The 25,451-nt window shown below is 44.5% G+C and overlaps 1 protein-coding gene across 3 annotated transcripts in view; it reads right to left on the bottom strand.

The window, feature by feature from the left end:
- Positions 1 to 25,149, bottom strand: part of SERTAD2 (SERTA domain containing 2) — an 82,121-nt gene extending 56,972 nt beyond the window's left edge. For all 3 annotated transcript variants that reach the window (XM_087777095.1, XM_087777098.1, XM_087777099.1), the window contains exon 1: positions 24,697 to 25,149. The gene's annotated coding sequence lies outside the window, so the exon portion shown is untranslated. The remainder of the gene's footprint in view (positions 1 to 24,696) is intronic.
- Between the last annotated feature and the right edge of the window lie 302 nt (positions 25,150 to 25,451).

The following is a 25,451-nucleotide window of genomic DNA, read 5'->3' as shown; positions in this document are numbered from 1 at the left end:
TGGCTGTTTTGCTTAAAATAACATTCATTATTCAAAAAGAAAGAAAAAAAAAAAAAAGGAGCCCTGCCGCTTGTGAGAGTTAGGGCTGAAGAAATTACCATGAGATAAGCAGAGCCCTGCCAGTCGTGCCGAGCCTGTGCTGCTGCTATCGCAGACGCCGTTCTGCTGAGGGCTTTGGCTGGCGAAGCCACACTGGGTGCTTGGCACAGGGCGCCCACAGCTCCTGGCTCCTCCGCGCAGCCCTGCCAGAGACCAGCGCTGCAGGAGGAAGCAAGCTCGGGCCAGCAGATGTTACTAACATTTACGCCTGTAACCAACAAAAAGGACAAGAACAATCTTGAAGAAGCAGCAGCTTGATTTCTTCATCAAGAATTAGGAGATGGGGCTGGGGGGGCGGGGGAGCAGGACGGCACCCCTCGGGACTGCTACTCATTCAAAGCTGTCTGTCAGCGTGCCATTGCTTGACTATTATGGCTACCAAAAAGAAAAATAAAATCAGTATTATAATTAAAGGTCTTCAGCCATTTTAATTCAACACATTATTGTAGTACTGAGAAAATTGAGTTTTTAGTGGTGGAAAAAGGCATTTCAGTTGCAAGACCTTTTTTAGATTTGGTTGGTTGGTTTTTAACCATACCGTTTTATTCAGGGTGAAAAAAATCCACAAGGAAGATACTTGCACAGGTAAAACTGTGGGGCCTCAACAGGGAGCAGCAGTACCATGGAGCTGAACGGAGGGCTGTGTAATCCACCTGACTGCCCAAATAGCACACAAATCCCTGTTTTGCTCTGTGTAGATCCATAAAAGTCTGATTCCTCCTGCTCATCAGTTTACCCCACCCTCTGCTCTGGTCTTCTCGATTTCTTCCTCCCTGTTGGACTTTCATGGCATTGCCAACAAGAAGAAATCAGGAAGTTTTGTGTGCTTGATACTACCTTTAAAAAGGGCCAAACAAGAAGGAGAACCTTTCCAGTCTGAGAAGGCAGCTACGGGGAACTTTGGGATCCCTCTGGGTGGGACTGGTCAGTGAGACGTGAGCAAGGGAGGGGATGTGAAAGCATCACATGCTCCATAGGACCCTGTGCCCACGGGGCGGCAGGGGGGGAATAATAATAATAATAATTAAAGAGAAAAAGAACAAAGGAAGGAACAGGCCATGGTGGCTCTCTCGAAGCTATGAAGCAGGGTCATTGTGGCTCCCTTCCTTTTTGCTCTTGCTGGTCTCCTTCGATTGGAAACCCAGACTTTATGCCAATAAGCTGTGAGAACCTGGCCGACATATAAAAGCAAACCTGGGAATTGCTCTTGGATTTTTTGAGTTTAGATGGAGCCAATGCAAGTTGCAGAGTAATTCTGCTCCTTCACTTTGTAGGAGTGTCTTAAAACAAACCAGAAAACCCCAAATCCCCAACATCTACTGGGGACTGTCCTCCACCTCATTAAACTCACTGATGTGTGTGCTGTAGCAGAGAGAGAACAGGTCAGGGAGCAGCTCTTGCCTTATGAAGCAGCAAAGCTCCAGTGGTAAATGGTGGTAAGAATCCTCCCTCCCTCAGTCTTGCCCAGAGCTGTTTGTGCAGTCTGCTCCCATCTCATGTTGCGATCAAGTATGGAGAGAGCCCGTCCCAATGATTATTCTTTACTATTCAGAAAAGTTGTAACCATTATAGAAGCACAGAAGGGGCAAAGGCAGGAGCATGCAGTGTTGCCAAGTACTGATAACTGATTAAATAAGAACTTCAGCTTCACTCTTTTGGTTTTTAGCCCCTTTTGTTACAAGGAAATCTTGAAAATATCAACCTGCAAGGATCAAAAAATAATCAGAGAGCAAAGAGAAGTACCCAGCATCATTTCTTTAGAAGCTCTGCAACATTACTTTGAAGGGGCTGACCACAAGATTTTGAATCTTTCAGGAAGGATAATTCCTTTTAAGATGCATGACAAAATCATAACAAAATTACACCTTGATAACAGACCAGCCCATTTGGGAACCTTTTTAGGACTATCTCCATAAAACCAAAAGCAAATTCAAGACTTTTTGCAACTGGTTAAAATTCCATATTATTAGATCCCTGGCCACATTAAAGCTAAACTTAATGCTTCGCTCAATACAAAGTGAAACATAACCTCAACAGCCACCCAGTAAACTTTGTTATGTGGAGAACAGAGCCAAGCAGGGCTGGCTATCCAAAAGGCCATTCTGCAGGTTCCCAGCAAGAGGGAACATGCTGCAACATGTCTCTGACTTGTGGTTTAGGTCAAGGCTAGTGTGAGCAGTCCTGGACTCTTACCACTGGCAGCCAATGCAAATGTTACCCACTTGGAGGCAGAGGCAAAGCGCAAAGGCCTTTCCCACCAGCTCATCTCCCTGCTTAGAGCAGTAGCAGGCCGGTTGGACAAGATGAGACACAGTAAAGGAAGGCAAAAAAAAAAAAAAAAGGAACATAAAGGAACTTTCCTACTGCATGTCTCCTCCCACTCATGGCATAACAGATCCTCAGTGAGGCTGCGGCTGAGAGATTAACTGCCTTTGCTAGTTGCTGGTACAGTTTTTGGAAGGGGAAGTTCTGCTGGGGGTTGTGACAAGACCCGTGCAACACGCAGTACTGCTGAAGTGACCTAGGATGAGATCCCTCCGCAGCTAAGTCTGCTCTAAGAGTTCTGCAGTCCTACAAGTCACAATTTAACCCTCCCCAGACAAAAGCCAGACCCCAGAAAAGGAGGCAGGCTGTAGGGGAGGCACTGACAGTCTAGCAGCCTGCCACCAGACCACAAAGAAGGAAAGAGACAATAAACAGACCTAAGGCAACCTGCTCCAAACTTTGTACACAGGTAACACTGCCCAGCCCGTGTCACACCTGCCTGGGAAGGACAACTGAAGAGGCCTGCCTTTCTCCTACACACTGGCAAGTTCACATTTGCATGAGGCCAAAGTTGTGATGCTGGAGTCGCCCACGGGCCCTGAAATGTAAGAAGTCTGCAGCTGGGGAAAGGTCACCTCGCCACACCGATGCGGCTCCAGAGGCCTCACCACCCACCTCACACATCTCCTGTGCTGCAGCAGAGCTCTGAGTCTGCCCATAGCCAGTCGACAGCTCACCTACGGCCAGCCTGGCTATTTAGCTTGAGATTTAGGGAAGTTATGCTCCAGCCAGTTCCTCTTGAACAAATTCCTTACCTGAGATGTCAACCCTTGTGCTACTGCAGGCTCTCAAGCAGCAGCTTTCTGACTGCTTGGCTTCTGGTCTCTTCTAAAACAGTCCTGGGCTTTTCTCATCCATCAAGAAGGGTCAGGCCCTGCCACATGCCAGCCCCTCTGGGGAGCAGGATGTCAAGCAGCCACACGAGTCTCCAAGGACAGTCAGACTTGCAGAAAGTCAAGATTTTCCTGGTTTTGAAAGAGCTGTTGTTCACCCTTTCCTTCCCCTCTGCAAGATCAGCAGTCCCACTTGTATCATTCTGTTAACAAGATGCACAGATCTATGCTACACCTGCTTTTGACCTCTGTGAATTCATTGAGAAGTACGGGCTCAGACCTCAGATCCTCTCTTTCTTGCCCACTTTCACAGAAGTTGTTAATCTTTGAGACTCGTGCATCTCCATCAGATTTGGTCAAAAGGCTCAAAAGCTAACATGACAGACATCATCCTAGAAAAAGTCCAATTTTTCTTTCCCTCTTGCATCCTTGTCTCTCCTTACTAAGGCGGATTTTATGATTAACCTAGTCTGAATATACCCTAAAAGGAGATGTAAAAATTTGTACGTTAGAAAATGTTAATATTGGCCGTTATTCACATTCCCTTCCAGGATTTCACAAAACTCTAAGTACCTCGTGACGGGACCTAGATGGACTATGAACTTTTTGCTATCTTTGCAGCAGCACAAGAAAGAAAGAAAGCAGAAATCAATGTGCTATTCTTTTTATCCTTGAAATATTTGCTTGGAAGTGTCATTGATTCACGAATAGCCCATCAAATAGTTATTCTGGCAGGCTTATCAACTTTTTTTACTTTGGTATTCCGATTTTCTGTCACACAACACAATGATTGTCATGTTTGTTTTGTCCTGTTACCAGAGCAAACCATTCATTTTTAACTGTTGGTTTTGGCATAAGAGTACTGTAAGTTCATAATGGAAATGTGTTTTCAGTGGTAGTACTGAACAATAGAAAAGTCTCTTTCAACTGTTGGGTTATGAGGAGAACCATCTGTTATTAAATTTAAGTCACAGGGGCTCTGTTTCAGAAATGCAACGGAGGCTTCGCTAACTTTGCAGTCAAGGCATTTGTAGCATTGCAGGAAAACGGCTACTTTTCTAAAGGCCTTATCTGAAACCAGCACCACAAAATGGTACCTTTATTCTAGCCTAATTTGATAATGATGAATAATCAAGTATCTTTCAAGTAAACCTCTTCTGGGTGTTGTGGTCACAATCTGGGGCCTCAACAACTTATATCCCAGTAACAGAAATCAAATATATAGAAACTAGTAAAAATCTTAGCATTGCCACACTCAGTTCTTTGAACTACAACTGAATAAAGGAAACATCAGGAATTGAAATCATAATGAAAGTGCTTAATTCAACACAATGGAAAAGTCAAATTTCATCATCTGCTTGACTGACTGTTATACGGCACTTTAATTGTTCTCTGACTTCCAACACAGAACGAATGTGAATTCTACAGAGCAGCCAGGATTTCAGAACCTGGAATAACATGGGAGAGAACAACCGCAGCCACCAAGGTGGGAATCAAAATACCCTTTGGTGCTAGACTTAAAAATCACCTCTCCACCCCATGTGAAGTTATCAGGAATTGCTCTATTATTTCTGTCATTAACCAACCATTCCTCCCCCCACCTTTGCACCAATTTCTATCAAGTGCAGCCAGAGATTATCAAACCCAGCGATAGCCTTTCAACAGCTTGGCCAGTTGAAAAATCTCTCAAGTTATACTGCTATCACCACTGCGTGAGCTGACGTCAGGCTGTTGTTTACTGGAGATGGGATGGTGCCAGTTTCCACTGAGCTGAAGACAGCCGTGTCCGGCCTCTTTTGGCTGTGCACAAGCAAGAACAAACTCCTTGTGTGCGTTTGCATGCATGCGCACATGTGGGAGAGAAAGAGTGTGCATGTGTGTCTATTTGCGGGCACACACAAATGTGGGGGAAAAAGCGACTTTTATTTTCCACTGCGATATCAGAAGTAAAAACAACAAAAGATGCAACACTCCATCTTCTCTGAGAAACTGCAAAAGAGAGAAAGGGAAATACTGACAGTTTTCTTGCAAGAACTATCACAGTATGGATGAAAATAATTCATGAAAACATAATGGAGTAAAAGAAAGCTTGGGATACTCCTAAAATCCCTACAAAGCAGCTTACACAATTAAATAATTTTAAAAATGCCTGTCCATCAATAAGAGGACAGAGGTGAAAATTTGAATACTTGACAGCATCGGACTATTTAAGTTTTCAGAGTAACTGCATTGCCTTCCTCTTCTTAGACTAGGAAAGCCTCAGGTCAGTGTTAATTAAAATTACTCAATTAAAATTTGCTATATGAAAGTATGCTAAAACATATTAACAGTCCAGAGGAAAAAAAAAAAAAAAGGAAATCCAACTGAATCTGACTTTTTCATAATATTTGTTCGCTTATGTTATTCCCTGTAAAGGGGCAGACTTTATTTGTGAGTGAATGTGTGCAGATGGGAAGGGACAGAAGATACATGACAGCATCAAGTCCTGTTTTCAAGCACAACTTTTACAATTCATATATAACAAATATAATTGTCTCAATGACTGTAAGGATCCATTTGAAGTTTTAAGTGTTATGCTATCATTTCTGCCTGGAAAAACACTCCAGCGTATTTGAATTCGAGGAATACAAAATGCAATTATTTGCACCTCAAGTGAAGTTTCCAGGATTTGCATCCAAGCATGGACTGCCGCTGTCATCCGAGTGAAAGAAATAACTGTACTGAAGATTTTTGGTTCCACTTAATGGCTTCTTCCCCTCAGCACCTACGTGCACACTCCTCTGCCTTCTTACTTCCCACGAATGCATCACAAGAGGATCTTCATATGCACACCAACTCGCTCTCCTGATGATTTTAACTCCCTCTTATCCCATCTTCTCATGGAACTTCTCTTTCAAGTTTAAATAGTTTATCAAAAGTTTCTGTTGAGTCAACTATTTGAAGAGGTTTTACAGACCATTAATACTGCTCTGTAGGTTAACCACAAACAACATAAATAATTGTTTTCCTCCTCATGTAGGGAACTACTGAGTTTGAGATCCCCCCCTCTCAACATCAGTGGCACAGTACACACAGAAAATATGCAAAACTGGGGGAACTTAATTTGAACTACCAGAAGTAGTGAACTTAACTCCTTAGGTCCAGTGTTCTGTATTTAAGTTTATCAAATCACCTATGAAAAAAAAAAAGCTGGGAATCAGCACATCCATCCCAACCCCCAAGACAGCTAAAACACGAAAGAAGCCAAAATATTTAACCTTCAACATAAAATGTATGAAGAAAGCACATTGGCTACAGCATGCAAGTTAGTCAAGACCTTGCAGACCTCCTTCACAAGAACACTTTCCATCACTGCTAGCCAGTAGTATTAAATTGATACACTATCAGACAATAAAATAACCACTGCCTTTCTAGGCCGTGACAAATTTTGAGGGCTGGTGACAATTTTCAACATGAAAGTTTGGGAACTTTTACTCTGAAATGATACATGGCATCTCCTTATGTTACTGTTTCCTTCTCTCAGTCAATTACTTCTCCTCCATACAGGCTCAAAGGTACCAGACAGGATATCACTACCTAAAACAAAACCGAGAACTGGCATTTTGAAGTCTAGACATGATTTCCTCTTTTGGAAGTCTTCTCATCTCTGTACCTTCCTCATGTAACCACACTGGGGTAAAGAGTTCTCGAGGTGGCCTCATTTAGACCTTCTCTATGCAGAGAGCAGTTCAAAATAGCATTTATTTCTTTAAACCAGAACCATATGTTAATAATCTGGTCGATAACTACATTGAATCAGCAACACTTATTTTTAAACACTTTCACCTTTTGCTTCATGTCTCAGGGACGAGGGGGACGCAGCACGGATCATGCACGCTGTTGGGATGCCAGGACCTGTACCAGTATCTCGCACCACTTCCTTAATCCACGCTTCCTTGAAATGCCTCTTGTATTCTTTAAAAACACTGCTCAGAATGTACATTTGTAGAACTGCAGTTGCAGGGTGTTTCCAATCAGGCTCATGAGACTTTCTGTTCCATAGCAAAGCACTACTGAATAGTATCGAACTTTATATAGACATGCCAGCACGGGCTTTGCCACATGGGCTGACCTTGTGCCCAGCAGGTGAATCTGAGGGGGCTTTTTTTTTTTGCTTTTATAAGGCTGGCACCAATCCTTTCTGCATTCATGGGCTTGAAATTTCATTGTACCTAGCTCCAGCACCCATTTGGAAATTCACTTTCTGTGAATTTGCTTGCCAATGCATTGTAGAGCCTTAAAGGGTTGCTTTAAATAAAGCGACCCCCAAGGAACACTGTTTCTGTGGTGATCTTGGTATTATGTTCTCCAGCTACGTCTTTTTGAACTCCTGTGCACGTTCTGTGCTTTGCAATTTGTTCTGATGACAGGCTTTCAGAATGTATGATTGCATATATTATCTACATATATATATGCATGGTAATATTCCTTGGGCTGGCCACCTTCATTTTATACTGCACTCTCCATATGTATTGCAAATAGGTTTAGCCTCTGTCTGCATTCAGTCTACACAGTTTGACCTTTGTTTAGTTGTGCTCTTCAGCTCTTTTACTGCTTTTTTTCATTAGGGAATCATTTTCACTTTCCTTCCACACGCACACTGCTCTTTGGGGGGAAAAAAAAAAAAACAAACCAGCTCTGTTTTTCTCACTGTGACTGACTTTCAGTTTTATCTCTCTGTTATAGATGATGGGAAGTTTTTGGTCTGGAGAACCATTTCAAGGGTGCGCATAGCACTGGTCTGAATAAGGGAGCTGAACAGTGTGATTACACCCCCACGATACAGGAGAGATTCTAGCTGCTAGTGTCGTGAGCAGCTGTGGGGGGACTACAGCTCCCTTTCCCTCTGCAGGTCAATCTGTCCCATGTTATGTTCAGCAAAATGTGGATCCAGGAGGACTGAAATCAATTTGAGTTCAATGAACAGCCCTTAAGATTCCTGTTTCTCTAAAACTAGAAAACTGTTTTCAATCACTTACTCTTTAACTTAAAGGAGTTTAGACAATCCAAAATACTTGGTTTTAGGATTACCCAAAATCTTAATTTTTCATGTTAGCAAAAGAAATTTTTCATCTTTCAGTTCAAACCAACCCACATTTTTGGTTCAGCCACAAAATCAAAACCAACACAGTTAATCACGACTCTGATCACTTCTATCACTACTCCCCAAATTTGCTAACTATTCAATAATAAAAATCCCATGACTGAGTTTTACACTGCTATGTAATGCTAGAGCAAATGGTCTCAGCTTGTTCCTTCTAAAGAAGGAGGAATGCCGCTTTCCCAGGTGGTATTCCTCACGCAAGTACACACAGCATTCAAACGACCTTCTGGGAGTTTGCAGTCCTCTCCATTTCTCCCACTGGAGGCTACAGTAAATCTTGATTATCACATATGCCAGATTCAGAACCAACATAGAGGATTTCAGCCTCTCCAATTCCCCGACACAACATCACTCAGGCCAGGAACATGTGCAACGCTGCAGCCAGCATCTCCTCTGCCAGGCTCTGTTCCACACACTAAACAACTCTCGTGGCTTCATTTACTCAGTTTATTTTTCTCCTGGTCTAAGACGCGGTTTACTCCCAACTCCAGTCAGTCCCTTGGACGCACACGTGTAGGAGATTGTTTCCCGCCTCTTGCCACCTGACATGCTATTCCCTCCACTTTGTGCGCACACAAGACTAAAAGGCAAGTCAGCAGCAAACAAAAAACCCACCCCAGTACAATGTGTGAACATTATAGTAGATCACAGCCAATTACTGCAAGACTTTTGATCATAAGCTCAAGCCAATTCAGTTACAGGTTTTCAGCATATCCCTTTTTCTTTTTCCAATGAAAGCAACTCATATTTCTTTCTTCCCCCCCCCCCCCCCCCCCGCCTTTCTTTTGGTCAGAGGCTGACAACCTTCAGTATAAGAAGAGAAACCCAGCCCCTGATCTCCAAAGTCTCAAGAGACATGGATCACTGCTGTGATCTTTTGTGTCAGAGGGCCTTGGTGCTGCCAAAGATACAATTTCCCTACTACTTCGTCGAGATTCCAAGCTTTTGAGATTCACAGGTTTTGTGTTATTTTGTCTGGCAGAACATACTTGAGAATGGCTTCTAGCAATATCAAGGAAACAAAAGAAACACTTTTGGTAGGTGAGCATACCAGCTGTAGCCACTGATACACAGGCAGCATACAAAAGCATGGAGCCCTTAGTGATGGGTGAGAATACGGTACATCGAAGTCTGTATTAGTGCCCCATGCAGAGCTATATAAAAATTGATAGCGAAGTGAGCCTGAGGAGAAGACAGGCCTCAGATCTCAGCTACAGACCTCTGAATTCAACCAGGAGATCCCATGGAAGGTCAGGGTCTACTTTGATACTACAGAAATCTCTTCCAAAAGACCGAAGGCATGAGGGAAAGACCAGTGGCTGCATTCTCCAGCCTGCACACAGCCTCGGCGTTGTTCCAGGTCAAGAAAGATGACTTTTTTTTGTCACAGTCAGCAACACAAGCCAGAAAATGACTCCCACTGCCAATTTCTCTTTCCACAAGCATCAAAACACCAAAGGGACTCTGGGGACTTGTTGACTGTTTAGCCAGAAGCTTGTCAGGACTTCCTGGAACAGGGAGGACATGGAGGGGCTTTGCATCTTCAGTCGTTCTTGGTTAAGTCAGAAACACACGTCATGAGCATGCTGCAGTGGAGTTACACAATCAAATTAAACGGTGTACTGAGTACCCAGTCTCCTTCTCCATACCATGCCCCCTCTCTCTCACTCACACACACACACACACACACACAGAGTGGGAAAACCCATGCCAACCAGTCCCAGAGATCCCTCAGTAACCCAGATGTTTGGTTCTCCATTAAAAAGGAAAGGCTTTTTTTTGTGGTACTCCCTAGTAGGGGGACAAGAGGCTCAAGGTCATCACAGGCCTGAAGGCCTCAAGTGGGAAGAACAGCGTGACTTGTCTTTCCATAGGCCAGCCTGCTTCGGGCGTTGTGGCCACGTTGGAAGGAGACACAGGCAGAGCACGGCTGTCAGAAGCAGCGTGCTCGGCACAGACGTGACACTGGCCCCACACTCAGCTTCTGCTGCCTGTGCTTGTAAAGGTGCCAGGGCTGGATACAGTTAAATACCCCAGGGTGAGGGGAAAGCCCCAGTGATTTTCAAGCCACAGCTGCTACACCATTTGTACAGTGGAGAAGAGCCTTAGTAGGTAGAGAGGCGCAGAAGGAGCTGGCAAAGGATTGCAAGTTTTCCTTTGCGGTCCCTTTTCTAGGCAGTGGCAGATGATTCTGCTGTGGAGTCTCAGGTGTCCTGAACAATAGCTGTGGAGCCAGTCCCTATTGTAGTGGTAGAAAAGAAACTGGCTTTCTGGGGAGAGACAGAGACAAGTCAAGCCAGTTCCAGACTGTCATTTTTCCTACTGTCTCATTCTGCTCAAATCACAAGCTGGAAAAACTGGAAGGGTAAGCAGTCCAAATTAATGGGCACACATCAAGTGAACTGGTTTGTTTATGTATTGGTTTAACTGGAACAGGGAGCACAATTCCAGCTTTGGGCACTAGCTTTGTAGACATTCCCTTAGCTTACCTTCTACCTGAGAAAGCCATGTGCAGGCCTGAATTATTCCTGGTCTGTCCTCAAAATACATGGTCTCTTGAAGCTTCATGCTTGCATGGCACCCATGATCACAACTCTTATAATGGGATGGCAACATTCATATGCTACCAGCTCATTCTTCCAACTCCACGTAATTAGGAAGAAGAAAAAAAAAAGAAACGACACAAAGCAGGAAGCTGTCTTTTTCCTCACACCACTCCTCATGTGTTATTGTTGCCACATCTTGCCCATAGCACAGCATTTGCCCACCAAACTGATATTTTTCTTATGGAAGGAGAAAAAGCAGTTTTTAGGAGTCCTACAACTGGTAGGAAATAATCAATTTAAGCCTAATGATTAAAAAAATCCCCAGGTATATATTTATAGTTAATTTCTACCATAGAGCAGACTTCACCAGATGCTCAATTGCATTTCATCCTTAAGAGCAAACAAGGGCTCCTGCAGATTAGACCTTTCCAGCAGAGCTGTTGCAGATGGGCAGATTGCGGTGTCCTGTTAACTATCACAGAGACCACAGCGGTACAATGAGTCTAGTTACTAGAAGCAGTAAGTTAAAGTAAGCACCACAAAGGGAAGAAAAGTGGCATGGGTCTTGCACATCATTCCTCTTAAAATTCTTTATAAACTGCAGGATGGACCCATATTCTGCAGACAGGGAAAGTCGAGCATAGTGGCTTTGTTACAAAACTCCGTGAAAGAGCAAGTGCCTAATAACGCTGTACACCAGGGCTGGTCATCCCCACCTCCAATCCGTATGATCAGCAATCCCAGAAATCAGCTTCTTCTGTGTGCACATTAAAGACCTGAGTGAGAACATAAACGAGTCAAACTGCCTTGCACAGTTTAAAACTACAGCATGACATAACTGCAAGTCATTGCACATAGAAATTTGCTCTTATTACAATATATTCCAGTTGGTCAGCATGCTAAAAATCTCCACTCAAGATTTCTGGTTTTTCCAATTAAGCTTATAGACAAAAAGTCTTTTTTCCTTTAATGACATTGCCATTTATTGCAAAGCTATGATGAGTTCTTATCTCATTGTGGTGCCCCATGATAACTCATTATTCACTGAACTTCACTTTTTGATGTATGAGGAACAGCAACATATACTTAAATAGCTCTATTTAAACTGGCCTTATAGTTGAAACAAATCATTCCAAGAACAGCACTGCATTACAGTCAGAACTCCTCAAAAGCCTAGGATATGATATTCTTCAGTAGTCACAGAGCTTAATATCTTCAAACAGAAATTACTCAAGCTGATGTATCTCTCATTAAGTCAAAGTCCTTCCAAATGAGAAGAGGATGATTGATAGTCAGAGATTACCAGGGCCAACATCGTGAGAGATCACACTCTATGGCCACAAGCAAGCCTGGGAGGGCTCAGTTCCCCCAGAGCTAAGCACACTGGGAACGCTGCAAAGCACCCTCAGCGCCCCTTGCCTGAGAGCCCAAGCGTTCTCCCTCATTCAACACCAGATCTATCTGGTGCTGATGGGTAACAGAGCATTGCCTAGTCCTGCTAGGCCACGGGTGCAATGCAAGCTTTCAAACTTTCTAAGAGGGAAAAACGAAAGAACCCACAAAAACAACAACAAGAAACCCCACAGCCAGAAAACAACACATGCACCAGCATAGCTCCAGGCCTCTCCCCCACCCCTCCAGTTACCCTCCAGAAGGTAAATGCTGTGAGATATCAGGGCCTTTTCAGGAATAAGCAGCACTGCTTGGATCGGGTTCTTTGCTCTGCCTAACACTGATGGGATTGGCTTGAGAATTCAAACTGGACCTGGCTTAGAGGTGGGGAGTCCAGTTCAGTATGCATAGAACCACTTTGGAAAGTGGAAATATGGTCATTGGCCTGGCCTGTTCACTACTAGCTTCCTACGTTAGATGCTTATGGCACACTGGTATCGCAGGAGAGGAGGAGCCAGATTCACATGCCCTAAATTGCACCTAAGTCCCTGTATCTTTTATTTCCTTCCAGCTGCCTCCTGGCCTTCAAAACACAGAGCCTCAGGTGGAATTTAGGCCATGAGAACCTGGTCTTCAGCCTCTCAGCAAGTGGAAATACCCACAGCTGACTTGGGCTGGAAGATATTGAACAGGTTACAGGAGAAAATACACCTGCTGAGCGTACACATACAAACACACATGGCAATGCAGCTCTTCTGCCTCGGGGATCCCCAGACTTTGAACTCTGACCTGTCACACAAAGAAAAGCAGAGCTGAATTTATATACATGGAGCATGTTGCAACTGGACGCTGTAGGTGAAGTGTGCAATGTGAACAACCTCCGCCTGCTGACCATGCTCTGCAGGATCCACAAGCCCGTTTTCAAAGCAAGACACTGTACGTGTCACCCTTCATCCCTATTACCACTGTACTGCTTACCAAACTCAAAGTACCGAAATGTTTCCAAGAACATGGGGAGTGTTATTTCCTTTCCATAGCTGTTATGTATCAGGAAAGATCGTAGCAGATAATATCTCAGGTAAGAAAGATGGCAGGGTTAATGTATCCAAATCTTTTTCACACACAAGCACACACTCTGAAATAAGCCAAAAATGCTAATTGTGTTTATTACACTATAGTATAAACAGCAATCATGAAGCTAAAGAAAGTAACAAAGCATCCCTGCCTGAAGGGTCTTCTCCAGGCTATTATGTATCAGAGGAAAGATAAAAGCAGAAGCTTGAGAAAACAAAAGCTCTCCCCAGATACAAAGTCCAGCACGGAACCCTAGTATGCAGGAGTATTTCACTCTTCAGGGCAGAGTGGCTTTCTACAACACCGTTTCACAACCCAGCTCCAGAGCATCCTCCCAAAAGCACTTTGGGAGGCAGCAGACAGATACAGCCTCTCTCACGCAGTGTTCAGCTTCAGCAGCACAGGAGGGTTTCACAGTCCCTGCCTGCAGTCACAACAGCTCTGAAGGAAAGGGACACAGCTGTTCTCACCTCAGAACAGGAACTCCGCTGCAGAAAGCCTACAGACCCCATCAGCCATCTCCCTCTCCCTCAAACCCAAAGTATGCTAGGGAACAGGCCAGTACTTCACACCCCTGAGCTCAGCACATCACTGTCTAGAGTCAGCTAATAAGAGATGTTAAGAACAGGGCTGCATCTTAAACCCACCCATCACAACGAAGCAGAAAGGAGGTTCCTCCATCCACACACTAACACAGGAACCTGTCCTTCAAAAAGCCAAAGTTCCTCACTTCTTATACAACAGTGGCCGCAAGTCTGTGTCCTCCATGCAGCCCAGCAGGACTTAGCTCCCTCAGGTGAGGCAGACTGATGATTTCCTCCCTGCCATTCCCACCCCACCCCAAGTTGGCTGAGGCCTTGCAGGAGCAGTGCCCTAAACCTCCAGACTATCCTGTGTGAGATGGAGAAATGAATCCCAGCTCCTGCAGCAGAAACGAGCCTGCCTTGGAGAACAGACACTGGTTAAAATGCAGAGCAGGAACAGGGAGCAGAGAGGCTCTTCCTGTTGGCACAGGCACTCCCCAGGGAGAAAGAGCCACTGGTCCCAGCTCTGAGAGCAACTGCTCCAAACACCAGCTCATTACATGCAAAGGCCCTGGGGGCAGGCAGCGTATCCTGGACTCTACCTCATCTTCAACCATCCTTCAAAAGAAGGAAGCAGCACAGACATGTCCAATCCCATGGGCATGCGTTCAGTGAGTTTCAAGAGTGCCTCGAGGAGCTTCAGCAGAAGAACATCCAGCTTCTACGTTTAGGTTTGAATGGCATATTGAGCTGGTCACTACTGCAAAATGAGGACATTTCCAGTCGTGCTCAGCAACAGAGAAAGATAACAATAGATTTGTTAAAGCAGAATACTGAGATTAAGGGGCCCTTCTTTCTACTGCCCATTCTGACACCGCACTAAACACCCCTCTACAAAAAGAGGGGCAATAAAATTCTTTCTTGACATCACGGTAACACTCGAGACTGAGTTAACTGAGTCAGGGCCTTGGTCTTCTTGCAAATCAAGTGAAGTACAGAATATATACAAGCTAGTCAGTTTACATGAACAACGTATGACTTTAAAATCGGACTTTTTTCCTTGTGCGCTCAATACTATTATATTTTGCCTTGTCCTGTGCAAAGCATACAAGGTTAGAAGCAAAACAAGGTCTTCTCCCACACTTGATGTTACACTGGCAGTACTAGCCGCCTTGCTGCTCATCTTCCCCCACCTGGGGATGTTCCACGAGTACCCCACTGTTCCCATCCACTCCATCTCACACTCTAATAAAGAAAACCAGTCCGTCGCTGTTAGTCCCACTTCCCAGTTCTTGGGCCGCTGAGGAGGCACCACAAACAAAAGCGAACAACATGCAACTGCTCTGTTTGTGTGTCCCGAGGACTGGCTCTGTACGCTGGTGCCTGAAGAACAAGCACATTGCAAAAGCATTATGTTTCCAGTGGCAAGATGGATGGGAAAAGTGCCAGCCACTAGCTGTAACCCTTTTGTCATGCCAATTGCTGGCTGCTATGAGGATGTATGTTAGATACCTCCTTAGAAAAGAGCTCTGCATCTCATCCTTCCAGATGGAGGAGGAATGATTCACACGCACATAAGCAATGCTAGAACGATGGCTGAAGAAAAAACATTTTCTTTGTTTTCTGTTTTGTGTTACAGATATGCTCAGGGGTCTTAATCGCAACAAAAATTGAATTGAAGACGATGACACTTTGTGCCCCAGGGAATGCATGTGCAAAACCCCAAAGCTACTTCTCACTGGCCTTGTCAAGCCTCATGTTGCACGCACACACCTCATGTGCCTCATTCCCCTGCTTTCTCATTTTCACAGCATTTCTCTGCACAGAACATGACAGAATAACTCCACTTACACAGCCGTCACATCGCACAATGACAAATACAAGGGAAGGCGTCCAAGAGACGGATCAGGTGTCGGGAGCTCTAAACTGACCAAGGACTGACTTGTAATGCAGAAGCAAAGCAAAGGATCTCTTTTCTTTCCGGACACACCAGGGACCAAAACGCACACATTTACTAGGCCTAGATGGCTGATAAATGCAGAACAGATAGAAAGCTCAGCAGTCAGAGCACTTGTCTGCATGGTGCCCGTTTCTTTCATGGAGGCCGCTGCACGTATCCTCCTCCCCACCTCACCTGCACAGCACCTTTGCCACACACTCGCACTCCTCTCAAGGGCCCTGTGTCTTGTGAATCTCATTCTCTTTCTCAGTACTAACCTGTAAATTCCCACCTATTTACTTTCCTCTGGCCTCTCTCAGATTTGTAAGTCCTTGGAGCAGAGAGTATCCGTAAGCACCTGGAAAGTACCTGGAATATCCTGAGTCCTACTGTGAGGAAATAAACAAACAGCAATGCATAAGCACGCAATACGTATATTAAGCCAAGCATATAGCAGTCATCTCTGACAACAAAGGCGAGGCCGGTAGCGTCTTCCTACAGACAGTGGCAGAAAATCTACACTTTGGGGTATATCCACTGACCAGGAAAACCTTCAGATTTGCCTTCCCTGCCACCCACTTCTCTGCTTCACCTATCACATTATCCATTCTGAAATCCGTGCCCCACTTTTTATTATAAATTATTCTAATCAGTTTTGTGGCATGGCAGAAATCCAGCATAACCTTCAGAAATACGTACGCACACACTGGCTATGGAGCTTCTTCATTTTATAGGAGCCTTTCCCAACAGCCTGGTGCAGAGTTTGGGAGAATGCGGCAACCTTTCTTAGCAGCACCCCCATGGTGGTGACCCTTTCCTAAAGAGTGCTAGATGCATTCACCTATGCTACTTCCTCTCTTCGTAAAAGAAAGATTTTCTCATTAAAGGCAGGAAAAAGTGTTCAAGCAGGAAGTTTTCCTCTGCTGTTTTTCAGGTTGAAGAAGAGTGACTTGGGGGTGGCGAAGGGGCTAGAGAGAATATCTGCAGTCCAACACAGACCTTAATTCCCACCTCACCCTCTGCTGAATGGAAAGATGTAAGATAGGCTGGGTAATTGCTCCAGCTCCTTCAGAATCAGGGTTCAAGTGGGGAAGAAAGGAAAAAGAAAAAAAATTTAAAAATCACAGGAAAGCCCCAGAGATAATAAGGATTCTTAACTTTTCTTGGGTAAGGAGCACAGGCTACTTTCGTAGCTCCTGAAAGAAGCCCTTACACAGTTTGTTCATTCATGCTGCAACAGCTCCACGAGGAATCTGGATCTGTGGCTTTCCCATAAAACTAATAAGGAGGTCTGAACCCCACACTGGGGAGGGAGAACAAAAAAAACACAACAAGCAGCAATTTGAACACAGAGCTCTACCATCTTGTTAAATAATACGTTAAGAACTCATCTGCAAGTCTGTCTTGGCCTATGAGGGACATAAATCAGGAAGATACAGTAATACTGACTAGCATGCAATTAGTCACTGCTGTAAACACTAACTCTGGATTTCTTGGATTATAACATTTCAAACACTGTTGTTTTTTAGGAGTGATATGATAGTTGTCCAAGAACCACAATCAAATTATGCTACCAGGACATTCAGGCAATGGATTATCACAGCAAAGGAAATGGATTATCACAGCTTTTATTCTGAGCAAGGGAAGACTATTTCATTTTGAACATGGCAGAGGGGAGCGTAGAAGACTATACCTGAGGGTTTTTTTGGGTTTTTCTTGTGTGGTTTGTTCCCCCCCCCCCCCCCCCTTTTGGAATTTCCAAGGTAGGAATGCCACAAAAATCATCCAATCTGAAAAGACAGAACTGCCTTTCCCCACAATTTGCACTGATATATCTGAAAACAGGGAATAAATTAAAAATATTCCCAATCAAAGGGCAGTTAAAACAGCCTCCTTGGGTTGGCTGAATGCTGGAAGGATGCCCTATTCCTGGGCATTTTCCCATTGCATATCTGGCTGCTACCTCTCTCTTTCACCTGATATCAGGCAACGACCATCACCACCACCAGGCCTAGAAAGTTCAGCTCTGTTTAGAAAATTTACAGTCAGGTATGTTCCCTCTCACAGGAAGGAGGGCCACTTACCTTCCAAAACCTCCAAATTAGCAAGTTCAGCAAAGGATTGGTGTGTTCCTTTAAAAAGGTTTAATAGTTAAAAGGACCCTTAAAAAGGCCGCACCTTTTACATGTACATCACCACAGAAAACCTATCTCCTTTTATACCTTAGTTCTCACATTGCATCACAAACCAAATATTAGCTTTTTTAACTTCACAAATCTTGTTTGGTTTTTGGTTTGTTTTGTTGTTGGTTTTTGCTTTTGTTTTTGGGTTTTTTTAAGAGTATTTTGGTACCTTCAACACATACATACATACTTTTTGGTGCATGGTACTCAGGAGGCCCTGATTCTGACCTCAATTTCTTTGGCAACAGCCAAATATTCCAGCACAGGATGAAGGAAAACCCACTAAGTCTTAATAACATCCCTGTGATGCAGTCTGAGAAGTCACAAGCAGCCATGACATATTAAAGACAAAAGACAAACAGAGAAGACAGCCAAATAAATAGAAGCAGAAGACCCAAAAAAATAAGTAGAACTGAGCTCCACAAAGCATAGAAGCAGCAAAAAACCTGCTTTGCTACAGCACAGGGCACATGCCTGAAGCTGATGACACCTGGGTGTTATTCCTGGCTGGAATAATGACTCCTTCTGGATGACTGCACCAACTTATGTCACACCTCCAACAGGCTCTCCCTTCACGTTTTCCTTTTGCACTATGGGTCAGCAGTGGTGAACCTTTTCCTTGCCAAGGGCAGAGGACACTAAATATTACTGGCATCCCATACCTCAACACGTGCCTTAGCACTGCATGACAGCAGCACAACCGCCCTCCATACCAAAACCAAGAAGTGTGGGCCACAAAAAACAGGAGCTGGATGCCAGTCCCCCAGATTTCACATTCCCACTGTAAGCTTTTTAGGGAAGGATCGGTTGCTATTTATTTGTACTCTGCATAGAGCAGTGTTATTCAGAGCTGTTAATGCGACTCTATAAGCAAGCAGCAACACTGCTAGTTGATTAAGACTAGAAAGAACAACAACAAATGGGAAAAAAAAATTGGCTGGAAAGAAGTGGAGGGAATCAAAGACAACGACAGAAAAGGAATTCAGCAGGACAGAACGAAGGAAAGCAGACGATTAAAAGATACTCTAGAAGAAAGGAAACCAAAAAAAGATAACCAAAAGTGAAAAAGGCATCCACAGGAATATCTGACTTCATTTCAACAAAAAACAGGGTGTATTTTTTTTTTTATGAGAACGTTGAATTTGGTTAATCAAACAAGCAGTATTTTATTTTGCCTCACAGCAAATATAAGAATATAGACTTTTAAAGAGGAAGAAGCCAAGCTCTCAACCCACTTGTTCTCAGAACCAATGCTTTAACCACATCAGTAACAGCTTATGAAAAGACAGCAAAGTGACTACAATTCCTTCTCTATCCAGGAGCCACTTTTTCAGAGTCGCTACTGTAATTCTGCAGTTATGAAAGACTTTAGCCTCGTTATTTCTTGGGACCTTCCTCCCTATTTCACATGGTAGGAGCTAAAAAGGTTTTGTTCAGGTTCAGCTGAGATCTCTTCACCCCTGTTTTTTTTCATTTCTGTGTTCTTAAACTGTCCTTAACTGGACACCCGTGGCAATGCCAGAGATATGAAGCACTGTGGATCACTACAACGACAGGCAAATATTTTAGAGAATCAGGAATTTACTTGCCTACTACGTTACTCCAACTCCCCTGCCCTTCCTGTGACTCCACCTGCTCATAATCATTAGAAAGCGTAGCGTCATTTCTAAGCTGTAGTTGAGCACTAAAAGCACCATGCTGGCCCTCACTGGCTCTATTTAATTAGAGATTAGCAGAAACAATAAAGCATAGGGAGAATATAAACATAATGTTGCCAGTTTCTCAGTAAAAAGGCTTGGGTTACCAAAGAGATAAGAGGAAGGCTGGCTATTTTATCCGTGCGGCCGGACCAGCAAGTTTACAGTCGCTGGAACCACGCCCCCATCAGAATTCCCTCTGAAATGTCAACACGAACCATATTATTAAATATTCCAAGTTGCTGACCTTTACTGTTGCCTGCATCATAAATCCAGCATTTTGTACTGTTTCTATTCATACAAGAACATGCTCCGCATGCCTCATGATATCTGAACTCTGTTCAGACGCTGCTCACATGTCACAAAACAGATGCTCGCTGCAGCGTCCCTGAAGAAGCTGCTGAGTTGGACCTTCCTAGTTCCATAAAGTCCACCGGATTACCATCAGTTACGCTATTCACCACTAAGGCAGCCAGGTTTCCCAGGTTCCCCCAAAGCCCTTAGTGTATCTTAGCTTGAATAAAATCTTTCAGAGTATTTTCTCAAGGGTCATAGCATACAGATATTTTAAAATAAAATAATTTGATTATGAACGTAAGTTTAATTTCAATCAGGAAGAAGAAGAAAACCATAAAGTCCTTGGATTAGAAGACAGCCGTTCCCATTTACTGTTCCTCCCAATTAAAATGTTTTATATAGATCATCAGAACTTAATGCATCATACATGTTACACAGCACTCAACATAAGGCTGTCGATCTGTCATTTCTCTGTAAGTGCTTAATGTGATGAATGATCTGGTTACTTGTCTTTCTGGTATAAAAGCGGGAGAAGCTTTGAGACAAAGAAATAAAGGCCAATGCATATTACAGATCTTACAGTGATTAATATCATCAGCCCTCCTGACTCACATCTCTGAAAGCAGTTAAGGTTACTATTTCTCTTTTGTTTTTACCATGGATTTCAGTACATCTCATCAGAGCCCTCCAAACACTTGAGATAATTTAATTTAAAGCAGAAACAGGAATGTCAGGAACATAAGGCATTTGGGCTACAACAAACAATGCCACACCAGCATGTTGTAAGAAAAATAAGTGACCTTCACTCTTGCCTCTGCTGACAGACAGACACACTTGAAGCCACTTGCAGGCCAGGATGTTAGTGCGATTTCTGGAAGACAATCTAATAAATAAAGATTTAAAAGAGTTAAAAAAAAAAGTCTGACTACTTATTGTCTGAACTGAAAAACCTGCCTTTCCAAATCAACTAATGGTTTGGCAAGCCTACATGAAAGGCAGACAAACAAATAGCATCTTTTCCTTTTAACATGGAATCTGCAGTAAGAAAAAGAAATCAGCATTTTATTGATTTCCATAGTACCATCTCTACAGCTTAACAAACTCACTCAGCTGCTAATGCTAATTCACTGATGCTATGGAGCCTTCCTATATAATTATACACCCTCCACTTCGCTGAGCCCCAGGGCACTGTTTCTAACTTTCCAGAGGACCACTACACCAAAAGTAGAAACAAAAAACCTCTCTTTCATTACCCAAAGCAAACTGCAAACCAAATTTTGCTTATTTAAATGGCAAATTAGAGAGGCTTAATTTTTAAGACAGGGAATAATCTCCCAGTCTGCGTATATTTCCAGATTTGATATCGTGACAACAAATTGTCATTTAAACTCTTCTCCCCACCCCTATTTTTTTTTCTTCCTGAGAGTGCACAACAATACAACATATAAATATTGCAACAATTATGATTTCTAGGGAGAGATTCTAAAGTCCTTCTCAGCTCTAAAGTATTTCAAGGGGGTGATTCAGAATCAGACAGAGACTTTTGTGAATGTCACTATAATTAACATTATAAAAAAAAAAATTGTGAAATGTTACCATTGCTGTGGGGAATATTTTATAAGTGAATGTATATTTCAAAGATATTTTTAATAAGTTTTTAAAAAAAGAAACCTCGGAATACCTTCTAAACCAAATTAAAGGAAGGTATCTTCTCCGAGTCTAAAATCCAAAATGTCTTAAATAATTAATGAAGTAAACTCTGCCATTTTTCTCCAATTCTTGAACAAATTCAGCAGTCCACAAGCAAGCAGACAGCTCCAGTAGACTTTGGTGAGAGTTCTGCTCAATTAGGGACTGCAGAATTTGGCCCAATTAATCTAGTACAGTCTATCTGGAAAGAATGTGGTGGAACTCTGCAGTGTAAACACCCTCCCCAAATGGCTGTACCTAGTCCCCTTTCTTGCTCCCCCCGTTTTCCCTGCCTTGATATTTCAGATCCAACCGCGCTGTATCCACCATCTCCATCAAAATTCAATGTGCTGTTTGAGCTAAAATAGCTTAATTTTGCTATGGTTTTCCATGCATTTGGAATTGGTTAATCTATTTCCTCTGAGAATGGTGAAATGTGTGGATTTTTGTTCAACAAACAAGTTGACAGTATCAATACAGAGTTGGAGAGCCTCTAAAAACAATCTAGTTTGCATAATTAATGTTAATTACAATAACATCTCAATCAGTGACACAAAAGCTTAGCAATGAACACAGTCATACGAGGAAGTGAAAACATGAAACAAACATGAAAGAATTGTGTCTTGTTCTGAAAGAGTATCAAGCAAACTTTCAAGAGATTTATAAATAAGAACATAAAGGCAGAAGACAGTTCTGCTTTGTTAGACATATTTTCTTTACAGGCTGCTTAGTACGGAGCTTTCTTCTGAGATTGTAATAAGACAGTGGATCTGAGCTGTGGACACACCAGATAGTATTATCTTTCTACAACATCACATCCAAGCCATTATCAACAACTTTAAAGAAAAAACGACTGAGGGCCTGATCCTGCTGCCAGTGATTTAAATAGCAAGCATTTAAACAATGCAATGCAAATGTTTGGGGGGGGTCTGGAGAAGGAGGGTAAGGAAAAAAAAAAACAACCCCAACTTGAACACTGCGTGTGGGTATGGATTCCCTCAGGCACAGAGGAATTTCAGGACAAGATAACAAATTTTTCACCAATCTTTTTCCTACTTTCCATAGCAACAAGGGAAAGCTAAACACACAGAAAACTTACCTGCCTGTTTCACTGGTAGCACAGAAGCCTTAACCAGGGTTTTTTAGGTACAGTCACTTAACAGAGCAGCTTTACATTTAATCCTCAGAAGTTTTCTTCACAACCCAAGAAAAATAGTTATCCAATATATTCTTCTTTCGAGGAAAGGGAAAAAAAACAGTTATGAAAAAATAAGCACCACTCTACCTCACCCAGATTGGTACTGTAGTACACAAGTAGTCATGCAAGCATCGCAGGGAGTACTTGCGCAGTAAAGTACCACTCAGCGTGAGTAAGGGTGGCGTAATTGGGTCTGATGAGAGAAGGAATCAGAGCTTGTCACGTCACTACTATAGGGGCCTTTCTGAAAACATGGGTTTCTTGATTACTTTTCACATGAATGCAAATCTGCTCCGTTAAAAGTTAATGAAGTTACACTACTGCTAAACGAGTACCAGAGGAGAAGCAGGCCCATTTCATATTGATCTAAGAGACTGCAGCTCAAGGACCCCCCATAAAGGCAAAATAACAGACATTTAGGAAGTTTTTGGGTTACGTTGGGCAAGTTGCTCCTTGGGATAAGGACTGATTTTCTATTTGGTAATCTCAGGGCTGATATTTTTTCTTTCTCTCCCTCCCTTTATAGACAGAAGCAAGACAAGATTTGTTAAAGACTTCATTTCCTCTAGAAATTTACTGATCTTAAGCATACTTAAGACTACACTTAAGTAGTCACTGACTAAAGCCATACTTTACTACTTTTATTTACCAGACTGCTTGCCTTAAAAAAATAAACTTCATGTGGAGGATTCTCAGAAGGATGCTGGCCTTTCCTGTTAACAGGAGTTCAGTAGATTTATTTTTCAGATGTCTGAGAAAGATGATTTTGGAGCCCTGTGAGGTTTGGTAAACCCTCAATTCAGCAATTAGTTTCCATATGATATGAATTACAAAGATCGAGCAATTAATATTAATAACCAAACCCAGAAGTACTAAGGCTTCAGATGTCCTGTGTATGGAAACGCTGCTGTACTTGCTGGGGTTTTCCATGTATCTGTTTTATTTTAGCTACTCTGAACGTACAGCACATGAGAACGTACACCGCATTCATGTTTCTAAAAATACATGAAGGAGGAAAAAAAAATAAAAATCGATAGCGATGAAATAGCGACATAACCGTTTTACATTAAGCACTCCCAGTATCAATCCAAGCCACCGAAACTCCCCACTGCAGACCACGGCTTCACCCTACGATACACAAATTTTCCTGCCACGCCAAGTCAAGCCCAGGTAATACCAAAACGTTCAGGCACGACAGGGTGGGGAAGAGGATGGTGCACCTGGAAATGAAAAAAAGGTGGGTTTCCCTGGCTTTCCGAGGAGGACAGTGGCCGGAGCCCGATCCGGAGGGGTCTGGCCCGCCGCTCGCCCCGGGCGGCTTTCGGGAGCCCCTTGCCCCTCACATCAACCTTCGCCACAGCCTCAACCGCGGTCTCAACCGGGGGGGGATAAAATGAAACAAAAATCACAATCAAACGTGTCATCGGCAGCATGACACGCATTTGTAGTTGGCAACCACGCCGGATTTTTATATATTTTTTTAATCCCCCCCCCTTCTTTTCCAGTCCGAGGGGGAAAGTACCTCCCCGGCCGGTGCCAGGCTGCGCGGCGAGGCGGCGAAAGCCCCCAACTTTCAAACAGTTGGCAGCCAGCGCAGGCACCCGGCCCGCCGCCGCCGCGCTCCCCCCGCCCGCCCCGCCGCCTCCCCGGACAACCGGGGGCTGCCCCGGCCCGCCGCCCACCCCCTACCCCCCACCCCCCCCCAGCCCCGGCAGGCAGAAAGGAGCGAGCCCGGGAAGGCCGTGCCCGGCACTCACCCGCTCCGGGGGCCTCCGCGGCGAGGGCCGTTGAGGACCGTTGAGGGAGGCGCTGAGGGGAGCGGGGGGCGGCCAAAGGAGGGGGTGTCAACAGAAAGAGGGGACGCGGGGAGGGGGGGTGAAGAGGCAGCGGAGGGGGACACGGGCGAGGAATTTAAACCGGAGGGGGGAAATTAATTTAAAATGAGCGTGCGGCGAGGCACCGGGCTGCGCGACGGAGGCGGCGGCCAGGCGCTGAGGCGGCTGTGCTCTATCCCATGCCGCTGCGGTGGCCCCGGGCGGCGGCGGCAGCCGAGCTGGGGGGGAAGTTGGGGCCGCAGCCGGCGGGGAGGATGTGACACCGTGACAAGTACGGCCCGCCAGCCATGTACCGAGGGAGGAGGCGGGGGAGGCGGCCGCCCGCACGCAGGGGGCCGGGGCAGCCCAGGCAGCGCCGCCCGCCCGCACACGGCATTTAACGGCGCTGACGGGCCGCGCCGTGACTCACACACGGGAGTTAGTCACAGGGCGGGACCGGGGAGAAGGCGGGGGGGCGGGGGGAGGCCGCCCCGCCCCGCCCCCCGGGCGCCCCGCCAGCCTACGGGACGCCGCGGCCCGGCGGATTGGCGCGGCGGCCGGCCAATAGGCGCGCGGATGTGCCGCCAGCGCCGGAGCGGCCCCTCCGGCCCAATGAGTCTTCTGAGGACACTGCCGCGAAGTGCTGGGGAGGGCTGGAGGGACCCCCGCGGGGCGGGAGCTGCGCCCTGGCCTGCCGC

The sequence above is a fragment of the Nipponia nippon genome, unplaced genomic scaffold (genome assembly GCF_047370975.1).
Source record: "Nipponia nippon isolate SJK-2023a ecotype South Korea unplaced genomic scaffold, ASM4737097v1 scaffold_4, whole genome shotgun sequence".
Taxonomy (NCBI): domain Eukaryota; kingdom Metazoa; phylum Chordata; class Aves; order Pelecaniformes; family Threskiornithidae; genus Nipponia; species Nipponia nippon.
Note: the sequence above shows the minus strand (reverse complement) of the source record. Positions and strands in the feature narration are given on the sequence as shown.